Source organism: Equus caballus, chromosome 12 (genome assembly GCF_041296265.1).
Source record: "Equus caballus isolate H_3958 breed thoroughbred chromosome 12, TB-T2T, whole genome shotgun sequence".
Classification (NCBI taxonomy): Eukaryota; Metazoa; Chordata; class Mammalia; order Perissodactyla; family Equidae; genus Equus; species Equus caballus.
In genome coordinates, this window is record NC_091695.1 from 1767527 (window position 1) to 1783202 (window position 15676).

The window sequence follows — 15676 nt, forward strand, 5'->3', positions numbered from 1 at the left end:
CGTGGCCTGTGGAAACCAACAGAACTCCTACGAGTCTATGTGGGGCATCTCCTGGTGACTCTTGGGAGTAAGTGGGGAGACGCTGTTGGCAGTCAGTGGCCCTGCAAAACAGACAACAAGAGCCTCTGAAGCTCAGCTACATGGATACAGATGGCTGGGGCTGAAAGGGGCCAGAGAGGCCGTACATTTAATTGGCACACTTTACCAACCGCAGCTCAGAGAGGCTAAGTGACTTTCCAGCATTACACAGCTAGTTAGAATCCACTACTTTTCAATCCTCCAATTAGCATCTTTGTCGCACAACAAATATATAAGGTTTTCCTCCAAAATTAAAAACTGTTCTTATGTTTACCATTCAGTTGACTAAAATAGGGGTTGGTGGTGGTCATTTTAAAAGACACAAACAGCATAACTCAGCGCTGTACTTCCAATGGCAGGGGCTTCGGACCACACACCACATCTGGAGCTCTGCATCTGCTCTGCTCACGCAGAAATCCTTACAGACGGCTCGGGGCTCAGGCTTCGAGGATGGCTCTGCACCGAGACCTTTCCTCTTCTGTCCTGCCCGTGTCGCCAGGTTCCCTCTGCACCTCAGTGCCTCATCGTCACCGCCAGAATCACTGAGAGCTCGTGATGGGGTGGGGCTGAGGAGGAAGCACACAGAGGGCAGAGGGACCTGGGGGCAAGTCAGCCTGAGTCAGACGTGAAAGGGACCAAGAGCATACGCCAAGTGTAGAGGGCCAGAGGGAAAGCAAAACCAAACTGGGAGCAGGGCAGAGGCAAAGTTGGAGAAGAGCCAAGCAAGGGAGGAGGGTCTCGGGTGGGCCTGGCAGGGAGATTCCATTTCCAGTACCAGCGCTCATCAGCGATGAGAGCTCCCAGAGCAACGGATTAGGGATCAAGCTCGGTGGATTATTCTGTGATTGACCAGTGATGTCTGCTCTTACGCCGAAGTGAGAGTAAATGCACTGGTGTTTACAGTATATGGCAGTATTGCCAAATGGTTAGTACTGCAAGCTCTGCAGACCATCTCGTCTCCACCCCTCACAGCTGGTAACCTTGGACAAGTATTTCCAGTGTCTCATTTTCCCAATCTGTAAAATGGGATAAACCCATAAAGGTTTTGTGAACGTTAAATGCAATAACAAAGGAACATTGCTTAGAACAGTGCCCAGGACACGGTCAGCACTAAATAAATGTTAACTATTATTACAGTGCTATCCCTGATCTTGGACAGTTGCTGTGAACAGCTTTGGGGTGTTAATTGGACAATTTCTTTTTTTTTCTGACAATACCTATAAGGTGTTTTGAGTCTAGGGTATTTAAAACAAAACTTAAAACCGCGTTTTGAACCTGAATGCTGCCAAGGATGCTCTCAGAAACAGTAAGGGTCCTAAAAGCAGCCTTGGCCTAACCCACATTGGCACTAAGTGTGCACTTTTGTTTAAACCGCTCATGCCGCCTAGTTAGCTTGCTCATGCTTCTTTTTAGTCTGCGAACTCGTGAAACCCTCCCTCTGCTCTGGAAGTGGGGCAGGGGTGGGAGTGGAGGCACTTTCTCCAAGCAGGCACCTCACGTTGTGTATCAGACTTTGCCATGTGAGACGGGGCTGGAAGGCGGCCTGACCTCTTCTTGAACCCCACCTGCTGCCCTAGCAGGACCAGGCAGCCTATGAGTCCACCGCTCACCTCCCAGTCCCCACCAGAAGCTCTGTATTCGTTCACACCCCTCTACTTCAGGTCCTGGAGGGGAGAAAGTGTCCTGTTGTTCCCTCCTGTCTTTGTAAGATGTATGCCCTCTTGCTAACCACTCTCTCTCTCCCCTCCCTCCCTCCTCAATGCCCACTGTGCTGGTCATACTTTGTTATCTGAGGACTTAAGCCTCTGCCTCCTCTCAAAGTTGAATCCCGTTATCCTTCTCAGTGACCCAGTGATGTTTAGTTCCTTAATTCCTTGATTCCCTCATGTCTGATCACCACCCCTCCACTCCACGTCAGCCACTCGCTTGTCTATTCAGGCCTGGGACACTGTCATCACCAGAAAGTATACCACCTTTGGAAGCTAGATGTCAACACCCCTCTCTCTGGCCGTCACCTCCTATCTTCGTCTCACCTCCTCTATCATCTCCTAGAACTCAGAGGCAAATCCTTTGTCGCCACACCACTCTCTCCCCACACATGAGCTCTCTGCTGTCTTCACATCCTGCCTGATCCCAGCTTAGATTTCGTGGCCCACCATTATAGTCACTCTTGCAAATACCCTCGTCCACTGTCCTATTCACCTGGCAAAACTCCAACTGCTCAGTGAATCTGACATCCTACCTTCTACTTTTCTACACTTATATCTGAACAACTGAGATATTGCAGGAGAAAATCAAAGAAGGAAGTTCACGGGTTTCACTTAAAATTCATGATCACAAGTCTCAAAAGATGTCTAGTAATCCTACCACTTTTCTCTAGAAGCCTTCCCAGTTCCGAGGTGACTATTTCGTTCTCAAAACACACTCTTCCTCTACTTACCTCTGCCGGTCCCGCCCCCCGTCCTTCATGAAGAAAATAAAGATGACCAGACGTGTACTGCCTTCATTTCCTAACATAAAAGCTGCAGACCTGACTCCACGGTGTTCATCTTCTGCTAGCGCCCCGTGTCAAAGCTCAAAGCATCTCTCATCTAACCAGAGGCCGCTCTGCCCTGTCTCCTCACATCCTCTCCAGGACTTTGATCATTGACCTATCTCTTTTCCCTCCTAGATTGCGAGTGTTTCCTCTTCCACCATGTTATTCCCACCAGTGTAGTCATATTTATCTTAAAAATAAAGCAAAAATTTAAAAAAATCCCATCCTTCATTAACTTAACCATCTTCCACAGTTCGCTCTTCTTAGCCAATACTCTCCTACCTCGTCTCCCATTCAGTCTTCAACTCGTTCCAGACTGGCTTCCGTCTCCACTTCTTGACTGAGGTTGTCTTTGTCAAAGTTCCCAGTGACCTTGAAATTCAAGAGGTACTTTGCTATCCTCTTCTTAATCAACCTAGTTGAGCATCCCCTCCTTGAGAGGCTTTCCTTCTTGACTTCCTCTTACATCATTGTCTGATACTTCTCGGTCTCCTTGGCCGGTTTCTCCTCATGCCCTCAACATCCGTATCCTAACAATCAATTACTGCAGGTTCAGTCCTGGACATTTTCTCTAGCTTCACACTCGTCTCAAAGCTTTAAATGCCATCTATGTTGGCATAGCCATCACTATGCTGATGCCTCCCAGATTCACGTGTCCCATCTTGATAGCTCTCAAGAGGTCTAGACTCTGATAATAATATTATTAACAACTATAGCAATAACAGCAACAAAAGTAACTGACACTGTAGTGCTGACCACATGCCAGCATGTTGGAAGCACTTTACCTGGTGGAGTCGTCCATCCTCATCATATACCTTTGCAGTCAGTCCATTGTCACCCCATTTTATAGACGGGGGAAACTGACACACAGAGCGCTGGTGTATCTTGCTATGCACAGTTGGTAAATAGTTGATGTGAAATTTTAAACTAAGCAATTGAGTCTATCTCCTAAACAGAAATTTTGATATCTTTCCATTCAACATGTTTTCATGACTTGTTACTCAAGAGGGAAATCTAAAAGCCATTTTGGATTATTTTTCCTCTCACTCTCTCTACTTAATCTCTTTGGAATTCCTGGTCATTTCAGCTTAAAAATGCGTCTGGAATCTAATGCCTTTGCATTCTCTAGTCCAGGTTTGCCTTCCTTGGTGCTATTGACATTTTGGGTTGGATATTCTTTGTTGTGAGGGGCTGTTGTGTGCATTTTGGGGATGTTTCACAGCGTCCCTGGCCTCTACCCGCCAGCTGCCAGTAGTACCCCCCAGTCATGACCATCAAAAATGTCTCCAGACATTGCCAAGTGCCCCTGCAGGGCTGGGAGCCGCTGACTCCGTCCAGGTCCTCACCATCCTTCACTGAAGCAAGTCTCCCACCTGGCCTGTTGCTTCAAGTGCCATTCCTGTTTTTATTTTCTTGTCCATAAAACAAGCAGAAAATGGAAATAGCATTGTTATTCCTCTGTCTAAAAGGCCTTAATGTTTTCCTGTTGAATTTAGAAAAAAAAACGGTTTAGGAAAAATATCAGATTTTTAAAGGGGTTTGAGTGATCTGGCCTCTGCCGGATGCACCCGTCTCCTCTCGTGTTGTCTCCCCTCACTCTGGCCCCCGGGACTGCTCTCGGCTCCTTCCGTCAGCGGAGCTTTCTACCAGCGCGCTGTTCCCTCTGCCAGAAGAGCTCCCGCTTCCCCACTCCGCCACGCGTGTGTGCACGTGCACACACTCCACACACACCCACACCACATGCAAACCGCAGAAACCCACACACAGCACATACAGCACACACACCCCCATACACACCCCACACACCACATACAAACCGCAGAAACACACACACAGCACACACACCCCACACAGCACACACAGCACACACACCCCCATACACACCCACACACCACACACCACATATAAACCGCAGAAACACACACACAGCACACACACCCCACACAGCACACACACCCCCATACACACCCACACACTACATACAAACCGCAGAAACACACACACAGCACACACACCCCACACAGCACACACACCCCCATACACACCCCACACACCACATACAAACCGCAGAAACACACACACAGCACATACACCCCACACACCACACACACCCCACGCACCCCCATACACACCCACACACCACATACAAACCGCAGAAACACACACACAGCACACACACCCCACACACCACACACACCCCCATACACACCCCACACACCACACACCACGTACAAACCGCAGAAACACACGTGCATCACAAACACACACCACACACACACAAGCCACACTCACCCCCATACACACTCCACACACCCCCACACACCACACACCACATACAAACTGCAGAAACACACACACATCACACACACCCCACACACACCACATGCACACACATGCCACACACACCCTCATACACACCCCACACACACACATGCCCCAACCACCGCACACCTCACAGCATATAAACACATCATACATACCACACAAATCACATACACACCACACTCACCACACACACATACATCACCCCACACACCACACATCACACACACACACACAACGAAGACCACACATACATGCCACACACACCATACACACAGACACACATACACACCACACATCCTACGTGTTCCTCCTACCTGATCCTGCATTTCCTCACATTGGCTCCTCGTCGTCCTCTGGGACGTTGCTGGAAGGTCGCCTTCACAGAGAGACCTCCTCTAACCGTTCTGCAAGTATGTTGCCCTTTGCCCCGTCCCGTTGTTCTCCTCTCTGCACTACACTCTGCTTCTCTTTCTGTCACCCACTGTGGTACACGTGTATTTGGGGGCTCGCTTATTTGGGCATTCTTGTTTACTGTGGTGTTCCCGGCACATAAAGACACTCAACACGTCACTCAGGGGAGAGGCTGATAAATGCCTGTCACTTAGAATGCTTGAATAATCTCAAAGATTTCCCAGAGCCCCTGACGATGAAGCAGGGCGCAGGCTTGGGAATAATGATGTGAGTAAAGGAGGGGAATGTAGCCATAGCTAGGAGATGAATCAGAGCCGACATGGTTTGTCTTGGAAAAAAGCAAATCCTAGCCAGGCCACCGCTGTGCCTTCTCGAGCTGTGCCTGTCTGTCCCCTCAGCCGTGTTGCTCACGGCCTGCCGGGGTTACCCATCCTGCCTAAGTCCTCGGGTAGCACGGTTTTCCCCTTTCAGTTCGTAATTAGTAGTTCGGGGGAAGTACCCCGTTATCAGTTCTGCTGGGCCCCACATGCAGGATGTTAGGAAACAGGAATTAGGCCCAACTCCCTGGGGACCGTTTCAACAGCTGTGGGTTGGAGGACGTCTGCTGGCCGGTGGCAGCTTCAGGGAGGGTGCACGGCAGGGTAGCGTTCCTCGGCCCCTTCCCGGCCGCTCGCAGCCTCACCCCAGGGCTGTGTGTGTGTGCACGTGCGTACACTTGGCCTCTTGAAGTGGACCATTCCTGTCTAAAGCTGGAAGGCACTATTTAGCTCATGCTTCCCATTTGCCAGGAGGAAGGTGAGGGCCTGAGGAAGCTGCCTGCCCTCACCCGGCGCAGCTGGTAAGTGGAAGAGCTGGCTTCAAACAGAAGTCAGGCCTCCTTCGATCATGTCTCACTGTCTAGAAGGTTCATTTCAAAACACATCTGATTTTTTTTCCGATGATAGTGTAATATGTAGATGAAGATTCAGAACGGCCTTTCTGAGTGCTGTGGGCTCGGTTAAGCCTTAGAAGGACCCCGTCCAGCTTCCCTTCTAGGACGCAACACTTGGCAGAGGCCATTGTCAGCAGGAGCCTGTCTCTAGGTGAAATCCCTGCCTTGTCCTCTGACCTCAGCCCAACCCTCGCATCCCTACCCTCTTGTTTTCTTTGGTCTCAGCCGTGACTTACTGATACCAGCTGGCCGGCTGGGGCTCCGCCTCCAGGCCCTTGTCCGTGGTCCTGCTTTAGCCTCCGGGCCAATCCTCGCTGTCACTCCAGCCCCCTTACAAGGCCTAGTTCTTGCTTGTCCCGAACACATGTTATCCACACTCGGTACCTGTGGACCCAACCAACCCATCAGCCCTTTTCCTAAAAGCTCGCCTATCAGCCCAGAACACCTCCTTGACCACGAAGAGAATACAAGAGCTGACCCAGGCTGACCCCACTTTCCCCTTTCGCCTCCCCCTTCTCTGGAAGTGCTGAGGGGAGGGGCCCCCACCAGTCACAAGGGCATTTCACGTAGGTACAAACTGGTTTGTTTTCATTGATCCCTGAACTGTTTTACAACGTGTTAAATTTTGTGAGCCACCTCAAATCCTTCTCAGAGTGCCTGAGGGAATAATAGTGTGAGCACAAACAGTGTATTTACTGTGCCAGAATTTTCCAAAAGAGACCAAATCAAGTGCAAGATAGGGGCTATACTCTACAGCTCAAAACTGGGTCCTTTGAGCTAAGGGTTTTTCTTATGTGCAATATCAGATCTTGAAAAGATCCGATTGGAGAGAGAGTTGTGTAAGGAATGAACTATAGGTTTGGATTTCTTGGCTGTCCACCTTCCTACTCCCCCTATTTAAGGGGATTTCACCCCACTGTGTTCTGTGTTGGTAGAACCCAGTGCCCCCACGTCTTCCTATAGAAGTGGAAAGCAGGAGCTTCTTAGTTCTGGCAGTGTAGGCTTGTAACCTGCGCCTACCCAGAGGCTCCTCGCAGGACATGCAGTCTTTTGAGTGTGACTCAAGGCCAGGAGACACATAGAAATGAGTTTATCACAGCAGAAATGATGGCGACCGCAGCAGGAGGTGGTGGTGGCACCACAGGCAGCATCCACAGCAGGCCTCCGACAGCTGTTCCCTAAGACGTGACCTTGACGGTGCTTACTGTTCCCTGGAGCTCGAGAGCTGCTCTGGTCTTTGCATTTTTCCAAGCCTCACCCTCCTGCCTTCCTGTCTATTCTGTGAACTTCCCAACATTCTTCCAATAAGCTTATTTTCTGTTTCGGTTAATCCAGAGTTTGTGCTTAAGGACTCTGGGTCACACACTGTAGGTGAGGTGAATTAGCCCTCCCCAGAGCTCTTCCTTATGGGATCCTAGGGATTCTTGATGGCTCACTTAAGTCACCGGTTTTAGGGAGAAAAAACAAACTAGAGAGGTGCTTGTAGGATCTGTGCTCTCCAAGGAGATAAGAGGAGTTGTGGACATCGATAGCTGTTTATCCTCAGATCTGTGTGACTACAAAAATAGTATTAATTGAATGAATGAATGAGTGAATGAATGAATGAGTGAAATCTTCCTTCAGAGAAAACTTGGCTCATCTTTGAATTTCCTGCCCAGGTAGACAACATAAGTTGGAAATGACTGTACCTACAATTCTGTATCTTTATGGTACCTCGGAGCCTTACTTAACCCCAAAAATATTCTTTATCTGATAAATGTCTTGAGATACAGAAGAGAATTGGATCCTGGGAGTCCTGATTCCTTAAGCTCTGCTTCTTCATGTGTTCTGGAAGGAAGACATCAGAAGAGGGGTCAATCTGCCTACGGTTGCTTGAATCATTGTAATTGTCTACCCCTGGGCTTATGTCATATTCATGGGTCAACCTTGAAACAGGCTTCTGTCCTACTGGGAAACTCTCCCAAGTTGGAAGTTAAACATAAATATAAATATCCTAAATATCCTAAATATAAATATCCATAAATATCCTAAATATGATTGAACATGTTGCAAAAAGGACATTAGATGACCTGCAGTGCGCCATCTGGAAGCCACATGGAATGCAGATTCTTCTCTGAGACCTGGTGACTGATAAGCAGCCTACTTCCGGGGCCCTGTCCCGACAGTAGTCCCGCCAGCATCATTTCAGGAGAAATGTCTCCATTTTCCTCACAGGGAACTGTTTCACACGCACTCTTTTTCATTGGGTTTGTTTATATCAGTGGTCTTGTAATGGGCATGCATGGGAACCCTTACTTTATGCTATAGATAGCATTTTCTTTAAAATCTGAGCCAAGACCTGAAGTTCCAGAAGACAAGAAGGTATTTCTCTTCTGAAAAATGAAGGTGTAGTGGACTAAAGAATTTCTCAATAAATTCTTCCACGAAGGCTGGTGCAGAACTGCCAATTGGCTTTGAGGAGTTTTAAAGGCTCAGGCTGCTGCCCATGCTGCCCTCTGCCTCCCGAATCCTCTTGGTGGAGGTGAGACCCGAGGGAGTGCTGGGGTCAATGCTGGAAATCAATAGTAACAGGCTTGGTCTTGATCAGAAGGGTAGGTGTGTGGAGGAGTATCCTGAACGAATTCTGAGTCACCTGGAGACTGACACTCCAGCTGGGGAAGGATCTAAAGAATCGATCCAGAGAAAAGAGAGTATGGGGAGTTAGGAACCCCCAGCTCAAGCTGGTTTAACAGCTAGGAACTTGAATCATTCAGAGGGCAATCTGATGGATTTTGCTGAATGGCATCTCTCTCATTTGTAACATGCCACCCTCAAATCAGTGTCTTAAAGGTGCTGCTTTGCATAAATCTGATAAAAGCACAAATACATTTATATTTAACATAAAAATTTGAGAACTTTCATCTCCAACTACCCATATTTAAATCTCTTACTGCTTCTCCCTGGGGCTGGGAGAAGAGGAGTAAAACTCGCTTAGTTACCCAGAGAAAACTTGGTTCATCCTCCGGTTATTCTGTTCCTGTGCAGGTGGTGAAGCCAAGATGGAATTGATTGGAGTACTGTCTGTTTTTACGGAGCCATTTCTCTAAGCGTCTCTGAGTCTTATTTTAACAGCAGAACTGTGTTTGCCTTTGTTGACCAAAGGTCTGAAATACAGACAAGAATGGATCCTGAAGGGTCCTAGTTCTTTAAGCTCCTCTTTCTTCAGAATTTTGGGAGGGTAGGCATCAGAAGAGAGAGAGAGAGAGGGAGAGGGTGTCAGGCAGGTGAGGAGGGAATCCCCCAGCAGGAGTCTGTTTACACACAAGGTGGCCCAGACCTACGGGGATCTGGGTGGAGATAAGGGTGAAATCAGACTGTGTTTTGGAAACTGTGGTGAGAAGGAGGCGATGAGTCAGTGCTTACTATCCTCAGAAAAAGACTCGGCTCCCCGGCGAGGCTTTGGGCAAAGCCTGTGCACGTCTCTGGAGCTGGGCCTGGGAAGGCAGACTGGCGGATGGGAATTTGGAGGGAAAGGAGTGGTGGCATTTGGAGGGAAAGGAGTGGTGGCAGAGGGAGTGTGAATGAACAAAAGGTGGGAAACCAGTACTGACAGTGGGTCTCTGTGAGGCGGAAAGAGCTGTGAAAATAGAAGCAGTGCTCGTGCTGAGCTGGTAGTGAAGGGAGATTTGCAGATTGTGGGAAACCCACAGTCGTTTTTGTCATTTTTTTCATGCTTCTAATTTTCATTTCTTTTCAGTCCAACATGTGTGAAATAATTGTGGTTTGGAGCACTGTAGCCCTGGTAACCTTAGGGCTATACTTAATGTCCGAGTTTAGGTGGCATACCTGGAAATGGCCCTTTGTTTATCGGTAGCTAAAATAGAAGCTGAGTCACCGAAGGACCACAAACACATCTGGTGCCTGCCTCACACCTCCTCACTCTGTGGGGTGTTGACGAGCTTTCTCTTTGCTTGCTAGGCCTTGCAATCTCCGGTCCGTTGATACCCACCCCTGTTACTCAGGCTGATGCCCTTCAAACTGGCCCTCCTCTGGTCATTCTCCCAGACATCAGTGACCGTATGTTTATCATCGACTGTCAGAGTTGAGCTATAGGGCGTTTTATCAACTCAAGTGTCCGCAGTTCCACTCACTGTTCTAAACCTTGGTGACTAAAGAGAGCTCAGGTTTGAAATCTCAACTTGTTTAAATTGGATTTCATCTGTGCTCGAAAGAAAGGGAGAGGAGGAATCCATCTGGTTTGGAAAAAGACATGTACCCTTTTCCCACTAGTAGTAATCAACTATGATCACTATCCCCTCTACCCCCAGGCCCTGGCCTGGGTGCAGGAAGGAATGGCCAGGATGGGGAGTACCACTATCTCAGTGGCTCAAAGGCCATTAAAAAATAGTAGGATGGATTTACATCCGTAAGTAATGGTAAGCCATCCCTTTATTTCCCACACGTTTTTTCTGTCACAGACAAGACTATGAGAATGCTCCAGTGTGAGGTGTGCCGACATCAGAGGAAATCAAGATGATCCCTTGAGTTCAAAAAGAAAATACTAGGGCCTCTATTATATTTATTTTCTTATCCTTTTTCAATTTTCTGTTTTTGTGTGTATGTTATAATATGTGTTATATATTGGCAAATTGGTAAATGTATGTTATCTATCATTATCTATCATCTATCTGTCTCATCTCTGATCTATCTATGCATCTTTCTATCATGAGGTACATGGAGCAGAGTTTTTGGAAGTACGAATTCTTCACTATCCTATCTCAGTAGGTTTCAAGGGAGACCTACGAAACCGTAATTATCTAACTCATTTATTTTCACTAAGAAACCTTTTCTTCAGTGTAACCTTGCACAAAGTGCTAACAGGAAAACAGGTAAAGATGGGACTGCTCGTTTGCAGGAGGACTGGAGGCAGGGTAGGCGATGGGCCAGGCCTCTGGGGTTTCTGTTCAATGCCCTTGCCTCTGTTCTCCTTGGCCTGTGTAAACTCCCACTTGGAAACCACCGTGGAAGCTTGTGTAAGATGCATCTTTGGAGATTAACGGGATCCATGTTTGAAACCAGACTAACAGGGCACGGCCCCCGTCCTCAAGTTCAATCTTGTAGATATTTCCCACTAGCTGGATCCACCCGAGCCTGTTCTTCATGCCGCTTGCTAAACACTCCCTCACAGCCTAGGCTAAGGGAAGACGCTTGGAATGGGCGCCTTCCTCCTCCTACGAGAAGCCGCCTTCCCCAGGCCATTTCCCACCTTCCCATTACTGCTTCATTTTTCTCAGCACAGTGACTGCCCCACGGTAAACGGTCATGGATTTATGAGGCTTCACGTTCATTTCAGAGTAATGCACTCCTGCAGTAAGCATTTCTGTGAGCGTATTTCAGATTTGCAATTAGCTCTCTCTGCAGAAGGAGATTCTGCTTAAACTAAGTGCAATCCCACATCCCACCCTGAAAGGGTCAGGGAGAAGCTCACCCTTCAGCTAATGCAGCTGTGCTTATGTGTGTTTATAATTTCCTTTCTGACTTTGCCGGCTTAGAGATGGCCTCTTTCCCAAGGGCGCTTCACATTGTTACTAATAGAGTTATGTTGTCTTCATGAATAACCTGGAGGGGCAGAATTGCCTCAGAGCCTTAGAGGAAATGCGGCAGATAGAGATACACCATTCAGATCCCCATTCCAGAAAGGACTTGCTGCCCAGCTCCTTGGAGGGTGGCTAGCTGACAGCCTCCCCTGTAGCAACTTCTGAGCCAAAGTCACACTCTGCTCAGAGTGACCCCAACCAATAACTAAGCAGGGCTACGGAGTGAAGACCCAGCCATTTCTGTCTAGTGGGGACTCGGCTCCAACAGGCAGCCTTGCTGGGGAGCAACCTGTTGGACTGACAGAGTCTGTATCGTGATCCGGTGACTTCCTCATGACCATTGCTGCTCCTCACAGTGGCTTTCACACTTCCTTTCCCCCCGAACCTATGTACTCCTCATTCAGTCTCAGCGTCTGCTTCCCAGAGAATAAGAAGTTGAGGATGAGAGGGAGGAAACAAGAAGCACATGCAGGGTGCGATGTTCTCTTAGATTCCTTAAGTTTGCTCTTCCCAGCTCGTGGGTGTGAATAGACCTTGGGGAACCTCAGAATTATTGCCAGGAGTCTGCATATATAACACACGTGCCCAACGTTGCCTGGAGCCCGAATACGTAATATGTCTAAATATTTTGAATAACATGTGTGCTACTTTTCAAATATATGAATAAGAATTCATTAAAGTAATTTTTTAAATAGTGCATTTTTAGGTCAGTGGGCACTAATAGTTACACACACACACGCACGCACATCCAGGGGAATTTTTTATACTGAAGAGGTGTCTTCATGTTAAAAGGGCTAAGAACCACTGTTTTGGATGATGAGACCCTCTTGTCTTCAGACATTAACTGGGAATTTTCTCAAAGATAAATAAACTTTGAGAAATGCTGCCTGATTCCCAAATTGAATGGCTCTGCTTTGACAAATCCCAGTAGCTGAGAGGTGCTAGAATGGCCAATTTTAGAGGCTAATGAGATGTTGTGGGCCCTCCGAGTACAATCTCAAACCTCCTAGAACATGTGCTTATCTACTGGCAACTTGAGATGAGCCTCCTGGTCACAGAGATGAGTAGGTAAGAAGTGTTTGACTTGAGTTAAACATCTCCATTTGTCTTGGGATGTGTTACCTTGCTTAGCACAGAATAGTTAGCTTTAGGGAGCAGACACCATACAATTTTGGACTGCCACTTAGGCAGAACCTTACACCCGAAAGAGACCAGACATCCTACCCTACAGAGGAGACTCTGAGACTCATTCTGGGGAAGTTTAATAACTTGTCCAAAGCCACACAGCTAATAAGTGACACATGTCTCTCTTAGCAGTACAGAGGAAGCAAACTATGGACCAAACTATTTGAGGTGATCGAAAATCACTAGCTCTAACAGTCAAGACATGCCAGACTGTGCTGCTGTAAGAAAAAACACAAAGCTGTCAGTGGGTTCACAGAAAGGAAGTTTATTCCTATTTCACCCAAAGTGCATTGTAGGTCTGGCTGACTTTCTAGGAAGCCGGTCCTTCACATGGTGCCTCAGGGATCCAGGCTGCTTTAATCCTATGACACCCCCTTTTCAACAAAGGTCTCCACAGTTTACAGCAGATAAAGAGCTGGAAGTTCTCCCACTGGCAATCAAACGCCTCAGTCCATATGTGACACCATGCCATTGTCACGTGACCCTGTGTAAATGGAGAGGAGAGCTGGATAAAAGCAATCACTAGACATCCCTACCACACCGGCCTCCAGAGTGCCAGAAAATTCCATTAGTTATTGTTGGGGTGAATTTCAAAAGTTCTCTGAGAGTATTAATTTACTAAGTCGTTATCACCCAAAGGCATATAAACCATGAATTACCTGATCTGTTTTGATCAAACTAATACTTTGAAGGAATGAACAACTATGGAAGAAATACAGTTTAAGATCCTTTCTTAATAAAAAACAGCCCAGGGGCTTGGCCAGAGGACGGGGTGGTATGGCCGCCCCTTGGGAGCCCAGCCCTGGTGAGGGATGCTGGCTGAGGGCAGCGGGTGCCCACAGGAGGAGACTTTCCACTGAAAGATAGAAGAAGCTGCCCAGGACCAACTTTCTTGAATTCACCAGTTTGCCCCTGTTGCCCATGTGAGCAGAGCACCTTTCAAAGTTCTGTGGGTGTGATCGGAATGATACCAAGTCTTATCGAACTTTCAATCTGTTTGTCTTCAGGCCGCCTTCCGTCCTCGGTCCCCAAGCACTGCTTTGAAAATAGAGTGTTGCTGGCCTAGACTCTTGGGTTTCCTGCCACATTTTGGCATCTGCAGCGCCATGGAGACGGAAATGGTAGAGATACGCTCTGCAGGAGGAAATCAAGGTGGGTTTCCTTGTGAATTGATTTGTTAGATCCTTGATGTCTTCTAGGCTCCTACTTCCACTGGCCTGGCACACGTGGGTGGAGGTAACCAGCCAGGCCTGGAGCTTTGTTAGCATTTTCGAGCTGGGTGTTTACCCAAGTCCTTTGAGCTGTCTGGGCCTGTGGGCTGGACGTGGACACCTTCTTCTGTGAGTCCTTCCACCTTTTCACTCTGAACTGAAAGTGTTAGCGGAGAGCCACTTCTGGCCCTAGTGGATATGGATGGGATGTTTACTCAGACTGAAAAGGATGACATATGGGGGTCAGATTAGAACAGGACAAAGTCTAAGGGTCTGGCCAGTTTGCTGTAATGGATGTTTTCTTCAAAAAGAGCTAACAGGCCTGTGGCTTTCTAGTCCAGTGCATGAGTTTGGAGTCAGACCGCTCGGGTTCATATGCTGACTCCGGCAGTTACTCATCATGTGGTCGGAGGCAGATTACTTCATCTTTCTGAGCCCCAGTTTCTTTAACTTTAAAATAAGGACAATTGCATCGACTTCAATAAATCTGAAGCCCATAGCAAGCACTCAATAAATATGAACTATTATTTTTTTTGTTGTGCTCTAAAGCAATTTTGGGAGAAAAGTCCAATAATTTGACATCAAGAGCACCATTGTTATCAGTAATAATAGTACAAGATCCAACTTGAGTACTGGCAGGTGCTTCCGTTTCCACAACCATAAAATGCGACTAATGTTGCCGGCCCCTCCTGCCTTCCTGGATTACGAGATGCATCAAAGGAAGTAAGAGCTGCCTTGATGAATAAATATACCACCGTGGAGGCTGGAGATATTGTCCGTGCTGTGCAAAGTAACGGCAGCTATAGCAGTGGTGGTGGTGGAGTGTCACGGGCATCCTGCTGCCACTCAGGCGGTGCTGCCTGTGCATGTAACTCTGCTCCAGGAGCCAGATCTGATGGGGTGTGTGTTCTCACTGCACCACTTTTGACAGAACCTCGTACTGCTGAGAACATGGCTTTCTGACGCCCAACGTTTCTGTCATGGAGTCGGAGGCTCTCTGTTTGGGGTTGTTAGTCTCTGAGAGGTTGACGCCAGAGCCTGGTTTCCAGCACAAGAACCCCAGGATGAGTAAAGCCAGGTCCCACAGTGGTAGTACGCGGACTCCCCGCTCCTGTCTGAGGGTCCTGTCGAGGCTGGAGTTGTTTGGTTGCCCCTGCTTAGGACACAGGGAAGAGCTTACATTCAGGGAGGAAAAAATCACCAATGCTTTCATAAAACCCAGCATATCCCAGTTCCTATGTTGGACTGGAGTCGGGGGGGATAAATTGCCCTCTGTCCAGAGCCAGGCAGAGATGTACAGAGAAATATGTCAGGGCTCTCATTTTAGGGGGAGTTCTTTGGTTTCAAGCAAAAGAAACCAACTTTAGCTAATTTAAGCAAAACAATAAATATAAATATATACACACACGTCATACCACACACA

The 15676-nt window shown here is 47.7% G+C and overlaps 1 protein-coding gene across 6 annotated transcripts in view; it reads left to right on the forward strand.

The window, feature by feature from the left end:
- PDHX (pyruvate dehydrogenase complex component X) overlaps positions 1-15676 on the forward strand; it is a 179739-nt gene that overhangs the window by 96394 nt on the left and 67669 nt on the right. For all 6 annotated transcript variants that reach the window (XR_011423816.1, XR_011423817.1, XR_011423815.1 and 3 more), the window contains exon 11: positions 14050-14194. The gene's annotated coding sequence lies outside the window, so the exon portion shown is untranslated. The remainder of the gene's footprint in view (positions 1-14049; positions 14195-15676) is intronic.